The sequence below is a fragment of the Rattus norvegicus genome, chromosome 1 (genome assembly GCF_036323735.1).
Source record: "Rattus norvegicus strain BN/NHsdMcwi chromosome 1, GRCr8, whole genome shotgun sequence".
Lineage (NCBI taxonomy): Eukaryota > Metazoa > Chordata > Mammalia > Rodentia > Muridae > Rattus > Rattus norvegicus.
Genome location: NC_086019.1, coordinates 56,832,757 through 56,841,913, shown reverse-complemented (window position 1 = coordinate 56,841,913; position 9,157 = coordinate 56,832,757). Strand labels below are relative to the sequence as shown.

The 9,157-nt window shown below is 43.1% G+C and overlaps 1 long non-coding RNA gene across 1 annotated transcript in view; it reads left to right on the top strand.

Moving 5' to 3' along the window:
• Nucleotides 1-788: 788 nt before the first annotated feature.
• Nucleotides 789-9,157, top strand: part of LOC134482785 (uncharacterized) — a 37,862-nt gene continuing 29,493 nt past the window's right edge. The window contains exon 1 of the long non-coding RNA XR_010059335.1: nt 789-877. This is a non-coding gene — a long non-coding RNA (uncharacterized LOC134482785). The remainder of the gene's footprint in view (nt 878-9,157) is intronic.

The following is a 9,157-nucleotide window of genomic DNA, read 5'->3' as shown; positions in this document are numbered from 1 at the left end:
TTTGAGATTGAATATCTAATTCATAATTTAATTTCAAAAATTCTAAAGAAAGATTTTGGATTTGATCCTAGGGATTTAATTTTAAAAATACAAATCATCATTAGACTAATCACTGGTGGAAATTAAAGATGACAATTCTGTTCTAAAGTTAACTAATATTTCAGAGGCTCCAAAGGATCTAGAGCTCTCAAAGCATTACACAGCATTCTTGCAGGTAGGAGCAAAGGCGTCTGAGAAGAATGGGAGCTCGTGGGTGGCAGGCAAACACAGCTATCTCAGACCTTGAACATTTAGTAAGGAGATTTAGATACACTGTCAGGAAAGGAAGAAGCGTGTTGCTGTGCCTCCTGTGACTTAAGTGCTATAAGAACACTTGTTGCAGTTGAGTCTGCATCTCTTTCTCAGCATAACAGTTATTTAATTTTAATTTAATTAACGCTGTGAGAAATGAACATAGAACCTGTATGGTTGACTGAAGGACCCTACAAAACATTATCTGTAAGGTAGGCTTGCAAGATGGTAGAGCGGAAGGGGAAGGGCCTGCTCTCTGGGAAGTCTGAGGCAGGATCGCTAGTGGGCTGGGAAAGAGATGCCTCCAGGTGAGATGGGTACGCAATGCCACAGTAAATTGATTTGTATTTCACAAGTACTGTGGCGACCTTGTATTTCTTGAGAGGACAGGAGCAAAATCCTGTGTTCAATGAACCAGTAAGCTAGACTGGAAAATTTCTGTGTGTAGGCATAGTGCGCATGTGCGTGAGTGGCCAATGAACGATACCCGCCCCCCCCCCCCTCTCTCGGATTTAGCCACGCCCTTCATTCGTTACTGTGGGGATTTTCGGAACAGAGGTTGTGGCAGTTTCAGCATCAAATACCTGTGAGTATGAAGGGAGCCCAGGGAGTTTGAAACCGCCCCTCTCTGCTCTCAGGAATGTGGGAAAAATAAGAGAATTGGGATTGGCTTGGTAGCACTGTTTTGTGAGTCTTATCTTGAGTTCCCTTGAGATGGAGGCCAAGATTCTGCTTCTTTTCGGAATCTTAGGGAAGTTGACCTGTTTACTCCCCACTGTCTTTATGGCTCCTTTCTCCAACTGCCACTTGGGTCCTCTCTGACCTCTCATTTGCTGCATCAGCACATCAAGGTCTCCTGACTTGGCACCTCCCTCTGCTATGCTGAACATCCACAGACTCCATACTGAGCAGGATTTGGGAGTACAGCTACTAACACCAAGAATTATGTAACCCTACGCGTTCCCTTCTTAGAGCACACAGTAGAAAAAATAGACCGATAAAGTGAACAAAAATATAAACACTATGCCTGATAATGGCTGCCAAGCAGAGAGTCTGAACATTACATGATCTAAACTCAGCCCCACCCTAAAATTAGAGTCCATGTCTGGGCTACAGGGACAGAAAGCTCCTGTTCAACAGGGGAGACTGAGGGATTAGAAGACAGAGGTCTCTGTGGAAAGTGATATGTGACCAGCCAGGGCTTGTGGTATACTGGAAACATGACAGAGGCTGAGGGAATGGGAGCTCGAGCCCCACCGTCCTAGCCAATATCTAAAGACTATGCTGTGACCTTAACCTGAGAGAAGATGATCTGTTCTGCCTCTTAAAGGTGAGTTTGTAGCAGGTTTTCTTCCTGACCAGAGACGTAAGATGACTGCATGAGCAGCTCCTTATAAGAGAAGGCTTGACTTCCCAGTAGAAAACAAGGAACTCTGTGGGCATGCTCCAAGGGAAAGTGGTGAGAGCCACAATCAGCATTTTTGATCTTTGCAAATTTGCCTAAGTGGACATTGAAAGAAGAAACCTTTGTTCCAGCAACAAGTGTTAAGTTCCCTGGGGACCGCACAGCTCTGTCTGTTTCAAGACCCAACCCAGCTATCCAGAAGCTTCACCCTGGAACTGTACCTTAGCACCCAACTCAGGACCACTTTATCTCACCTCGAGAGACAAATCTTAGGACTTAATACTTAGTCCCATCTACCCCAAGATCGACCTGAGCTTACAGCAGTGAATTTCAGGCTCCAGGACACACCAAGAACGCACACTGTAATATTTTTGGGCTGCCTGCAGAACTGAGCAGAGGTTTCTGTGGGCTTGAGATTGGAAGTCTTAGGTCCAAGAGTTGGTTCCAGTTCTCCTCAGTTTGTAGGTAGCTGATTCCTCTTGGTGTTCTGTGGTTTCTCCCTGCACCCTTTAAGTGTCTGTGGCTCTAGGGTTCCCTTCATAGGACCCCAAAGACATTACAACAGAGCCCACCTTTCAGGCTTCCTTGAATCAATCACCTTGAAGGCACTGTCTTTAAGTGTCACCTGCTGAGTGTCAGGGACTTCATCCTTCACCATATGAATTGGGGTATCTTGTCCAAGCTAAAGCACTCAAGAGAGAATCGTAGGGTCAGGGCAAACCTGACAGAAATTTCTCACAGAGCCCCATTCTAATTGGACCAGACTTTGTAAATGTGTCCCATGTCTTTTTGGCACTGCTATCCAGCATTGTTCTCATGATATGACTTTGTCATTTACGGGGAGAAACTGCACAACAGGCATCCCATGAGAAAGGAAGAACAAGACAGGCAACTTGTAGATGGAATCCTATTATAAATGGCAGAGACCCTAAGGAATCTGCTAAAGTTTAGCATTGAACAGTGAGTTATACCAGACCAATGAATATGAGCTCTGTCAGCAGAAATAAAGCATTTCTATATCTTAGCAGTAAACAAAACAATAGTTGGGAAAATTTCTATGTCATACACCATCTTTAATAAAAATCAAAAATATTTTCAAATTACTTTGAGGAAGCACATACTAAACTTTTAACTATAGCTTCTATTATTGTTTGAAATCTAGGAAGTAAGTAAATTTCATCAAAACATTACAGAGATTTTCATACTCAGAATACATTTAGAAATTAACAGTGTATAACTCGTAGGTTTTCATTACTCAGTATATAACTCAGAGGTTTTCAAACTCATATTGTGGATTCTCTTTACCAATCAGAGTTTAGAAGTGCAGATAATGCTGTCTCCAGGTGGTCACCCATACTCTGTGAGAAGATTTAGAGAGTTAATTCCCTAACAGGAGGGTCCGCATCCCAATCTGGAGATAGAATTCCCTTCAAGAGGGTCTAAATCACCTGCACGTATGAGCCCCCTCAAAGGAAGGACTGAATCTCCTGCAGGTGAGAATGACAAGAATGAGAGGGTCCATAGGAGGAGGGACTTAATTTCTTCTCTGATGAGACTGGAGCACCAGCAAGAATTTGACTCTGTAGTCTGAGAGATTATTTTCAGTATGATGTTCTGAGTTCCCTGAATCCACAGCTGGAGCACCGAGCCACCATCAGGAACACTGCACCTGGACCAGTTGTCTAAGGGAATTAAATACGAATTTCACTTCTTTGGCTTATAAAACCCCACCATGCTCTAGCTTCCTTCCAACATCCACCCTTCATTCCCCACCATCTCAGCTTCTCAATGAATCCTTCCTCTCCTTGATTTTCCAAGCCTACCTATGTCTTATGAGCACCTACACACACACACACACACACACACACACACACACACACACACACACACACACACACACACACACAGAGACACATACACCTGGCTTCGAAGGGATCAGATTATGTTTTTTAAGGCTGAACTGTTTCTATGGTTTTCTCTGTAAACCCTGCTTCCCAGCTACTTTCTCTGGCAATTAACTGACCAAAGGTTAAAGAGTCCAGGGTGTAAAGCTTGCACCCCTGGTAGTCCTCAGGTCTGGTGCTGATGGGCTCAGAGCCATGGGGTGTGTGAGTAGCCGGCCAGGCCTTGCTGAGGCTGACTTGTCTTGTCTCTGCAGTATGTGCCCACAAAACCGGAAGAGGGTAAGATATTCTAGATGTTGAGTTGCAGATGGCTGTGAGCTGACTTAGAGTTGTTGGAAAACAAGTGAAGGTCCTCTGCAAAGGCAACCAGTGCTCTCAAACCCTGAGCGATCTCTCTAGTTCTTGCTCTGAAGGTTTTCTGATGTCCTGTTGATTACTGTCTGCTCCACCAGCCTGTTCCACAGGAATCAGTCTTATGATTGTGTAGCATCACAACACCAAAAATAGTTTAATCTCTTACTGGATGCCCTTAATGATTTTTACAAATGATAAAAATTGACTATATTTGTTTTTGAATATTGACAGTGCCTCTGGAACTAAACTCAATCAGCTAGTTCCTTTCACTTCTATCCATCTCACAAACTCACACAGTATATTCTTTTCTGTCCTCAGTGTACCATGTATTGCTGTAAGCACCAGCATTGTTAAGGCAAGCAGAAAGAGATTTATAAAACCTTCAGAATTTGAAATTTACATTCACTCATAGCTTGTGCTACACATCATTAATCCCACCTTTCAGGAGAGAGGTGGTCTCTATACTGTCCAAACCTCCCTTGTCTACAGGGTGAGTTTTAGGACAGCTTCAGTTTGTGGTGACACTCTGTCTCAAATTAACCGAACAACAACAACCCAACCACACTCACACACAAACAAATGCATGGAACACACACACACACACACACACACACACACACACAGAGAGAGAGAGAGAGAGAGAGAGAGAGAGAGAGAGAGCACTGTCCAGTTGCTACCCTTCTCATTCCTAAAGTGACCTTTCAGTGTAATTGTATTTTAACCTCAACTTCCTCAGTCCTTCCAGTGTGGAGGCTTCTGTTAAACCTGCAGCAATTGACAACTGACAGCAGACCAGTTTCTGCTTCCTGGTGGGGAAATTGGGTGGTGTTGTTTTGTTATTCTGTACTCCCTTAGCCGACCTCCCTAGGCCCTGAGAAGATTCCATTCGCTTCCTTCAGACGACTTTAGTGTTTTTAAGTCATACTCCACAAAGTAAGAAACCATTTGTTCTGACTGCAGCATTTAGGATCATGTTGAATAGGTACCAGCAGAATGTACGCTGTTTAAGAAGTAGGTCTGTGGGTTAGGATTAGCTGTAATTTTATCTGCTGAGTGAGTGAGTGTTTGCTTCATGTCCTTGCCCCTTTTGCCTTCTGTGGTACTTTTATTCCTATAGACTAAAGGGTTTTAGTTTGTGTTGGCTCCTTCTGCGATTTCAGTGTCCAATACCTCTAGACCGATACTGTAAGTGTGACCAGATTAACAGGGCTGTTGATTTTCCATGGAGATGCTTGTTTACATTTTTACTTAATCCACATCTTATGTGCAAGAGGAGGGAGAGCAGCTTGCTGGCTCTGCATCAACACACAGTGACCCAGTGTGAAGGTTCTCTCTGTTACTGATTCGAATTCCTGAATCACTATGACATTTTGCATGAGCTATCCTCCACTGTCTCGGGCATTTGAGTACTCCTTTCCCAGTTGGTGACTCTGTTTGGGAAGATCCAGGAGGTATGCCCTTGCTGGAGAAAGAATGTCAGCGGGGCTGGGCTTTGAGGTTTCAGTGCTGTGCACCACTCCCTGTGCACTCTCTGCTTTGTACTTGTGATTCTAGATGTCATACCTCAGCCTCCTCCTCCTTCCGCCATGCCCTGTAGTCATGGAACTTAACCTCTGCTAACACATGTTCTCTGAAATAGAATCACTAATGTCCTACTTGTTTTATAGTTTGCTGTGCTCATGGCATTTCTGTCACAGAAATACAAAGGTAACAAATGCAGAAGGTGACGTGACATAATGGAGTGGACTCTTGCTGTGTGACACCTCACGATGCCAGGTTGTTTCTTGTTTTGGGAAATATGTAAGAATTCCAGTGCTCTAAGAAGAGTTTAATGGGCTATACTGGCAGGCACTTGGGAGTCAGGAGTGCCAAGAGGTATTCAGACTGTGGAAGCCCAGGAGAAGGGGATTCAGGAGGAAAAAATGTTTGTAACTGGTCTAGGATAATTCCTACAAAGCTTTTACAAAAATGTGGCTTCCTTTCTGCCCACATCCTAAAAACTTATCTGAGGCTAAATTTAAAAGTAATAAACAAATTTCTTTGATGAAAATTTGAAGAGGGCCCAGTATGGCCTCGGTCTTACTGTGGTTATAAGTCTTCAATGAAAAAGAACAAATGGGGCAAAAAGAAATACAAAATGTAGAGTTTGGAAAGAAAAAGACACTGGGAAGATTAATATTATAGCCAATGCCTATACCAGAAGAGAGCCTGAAATTGCTTGGAGATTAGCACCTTAATAAGAGGCCATGTCTCCTCAGGTGAAGACATCACTCAACTAACTTAGTAATCTGTGGTAGAAAGTGACTTACTTAGAGTTTTCCTGCTATTAACAGACACCATGACCAAAGCAACTCTTATAAGAAGAACATTTATTTGGGTTTGCCTTCAAGTTCAGCAGTTTGGTTCATTATCATCAAGGTAGGGGCATGGTAGCATCTAGGCAGACATGTTGCAGGAGGAGCTGGGAGTTCTACATCATCATCTGAAGGTTGCTACTAGAAAACTGATTTTCATGCAGCTAGGACAAGGAACATAAGGGTCACATCTACAGTGACACACTTCTTCCATCAAGGCTACACCTATCCAATGAGGGCACATCTTTAAATAGCCCCACTCCCTGGGCTGAGCATATTTAAATCACCACATGAACATTAGGTATTTTCAGTTCCTGGTATAACTTTTGATCAGAAGCTGCTGCTACTGTGGTTCATGGGGCCCAGGTCTTTGTAGAAATCAAGCATCTTCTCATGTACTCTCATCAGTCACTGGAAGTAAGGAAGCTCAGCAAAGGACTGCTGTGTGGACTGAGACAGCTGAGCAAGTCTGCTTTGGGAAGGTGTGTCAATTTTTATCTCTACATAGAGACAGTATGAAGTTTACCTGACCTTACCTGGCCAGTTTTCATGTTTGGAACCCCTGGACCCTATTCATTGTCCGGTAGGAAAGTGTCATTTTGCACTCAAAGTCAACTTGTGCCTATCATGTACCCAATGTTGATAGATGACTTAAGAATGTAGGTTTGAAAGGTGTCCAATTCTAATCTGGGAGGGAGAACAGCAGGCCTGAGAGGAACAGGCCTCATGTGCAGAGGGAGGTCCATCTGTACATGGTTGGGAGAAGTTCAGAGAAGGTTAGTCAAACCTGTGTATCCAGGAGAGCTCAGTTAACTGTGGAAACAATAAGAGTAAAGGTAACTTCGAACTTGGAGAAAGAGAAGGTTTGTTGCAACTGTTTGTGGACTGTGCTTCAGAGATGATGAGACATAGAGAAGCTCTGTCTTGGGTTCATGGCACTAAGCATCCTAGCTGAGCACTTCATATCTTAAGTTGGTATGATTTTAGGGGTCTTACACAAAGGTTATCACCTTATCTACCAAGAGCATCTTGCTTTACTTCTAGCAGTCACATGAATTTAAATTTCCTACTTGTTTGTGTTCTTTCTTTCTTTCTTTTTTTTTTAACTTGAGTATTTCTTATATACATATCAAGGGTTATTCCCTTTCCCGGTTTCCGGGCAAACATCCCCCTAATCCCTCCCCCTCCCCTTCTTTATGGGTGTTCCCCTCCCCATCCTCCCCCTATTGCCGCCCTTAAAAACTCACTGATTAGTTTTAGCTGAGTCTCCTGGGAGACTTTGCTCTTAAGTGCTGTAAATTTTAAATATTTGGTGATTAACATAAATAACTATACATAGGTCAATACAGGGCCCACACTGACATCACCTTGCTATCTGGAGCTGTTAACTCCTGGGCCAAGGTTCTCAAATGTCTCTGCCTCAGAAAGAAATGTGGTAGTTTGATTTCATAATCTACCTACATTCCTTCTGTCACCCAGGATATCTGCTAGAATGAGAGGATTCTGTCCCATGCAGGACAATCTAGATACTCTTTCCCCAGCAGGAATGAAAGGACCACTTCCTGCCTCTCAGGGGAAGTCCCTGGTGTTCACTGTAATGTCACCCAACAGTCCCACCTTGAATCTGCTGTTCCACTTGAGCCTGGAGCCTCCCTTTTATTCTGGGAGATAAACAGGTATCTCCAGCTAGGAACAGTGGTCCAAACATGAGATTTCGTGAGGGCAGTGAGAGTGGTGTATACACATTGAGGGTTTCAGATTGAATGATACTGAACTTAATGTACTTCCTATTAGAGTCATCTGTGAGTGACATGTGAGCTTTGTATTAAAATTTACCTTTAGGCTCAAGAATTCATGGTATGTCAATGCCCTACTTGCTTTTGAAGATGTCCAAGGAACTGCATATAAAAGAGAAAATACAGATCAGAAAATGTTCCTAGGTGTACAGCATTGTTTACATGTGCAAGTCCTAGTGCCCAACTCCAAGAGCACACATTATGCCTTAGAAATAGATGATAAGCGCTCTCTCTCTCTCTCTCTCTCTCTCTCTCTCTCTCTCTCTCTCTCTCTTTCTGTGTGTGTGTGTCTGTGTGTGTGTGTGTGTGTGTGTGTGTGTGTGTGTGTGTGCTTTTATGTGTATGTGAGAACCTGAAGGTGAGCCCAGGGTCTGCATGGCCCACTTGGGACAAGGATCCCACATTGTTTGAGTCACATGTAGACAAGTATAATGTTGTTGGTGTGACCAGCATATAAACATTGGGACACGAGAGAACTATTTACAAAGCCAACAGTTTTGATTGATTTATGTGAATTAGGGCAGATTTGAGAGCACACTTAAGAGTTTTAAACTGTGTTTGAAAAAATTAAACAGTATTCTTGGAATAGTTTCTTTGGAGTAGACCACCGAAGGCCAAATTTTATCTGATTGTTGGTGAGCACCTGTGGGTTTTTGTGTTCCTTATGTAGTGTCCCTTGGGTTTTGGTCAGACAATGTAAACCTTATCATTTTCACTTTTTTTAACATCTCAAATGATAGCCCACTTTCCAGGTGCCACTCCACAAACTCCCACTCCTACATCTTCAGTCTCATCAGTCCATCTTGCCACTATGATGGTGCTCCTAAACCCACCAGCATTTCCAAACCCACCATTCCAGCATCCTCCTATATTGGGGCATCACATCTCCACAGGACCAAGGGATTTTCATCCTATTGGTTTCAGATAATGCCATCCTCTGAGATATAGATATAGAGATATAGAGATATATAGATATTGATATAGATATATATCACATCCCTGTACACCCCTTGGTTGGTGGTCTATTTACTGGAAGCTCTGGGTCATCAGCCA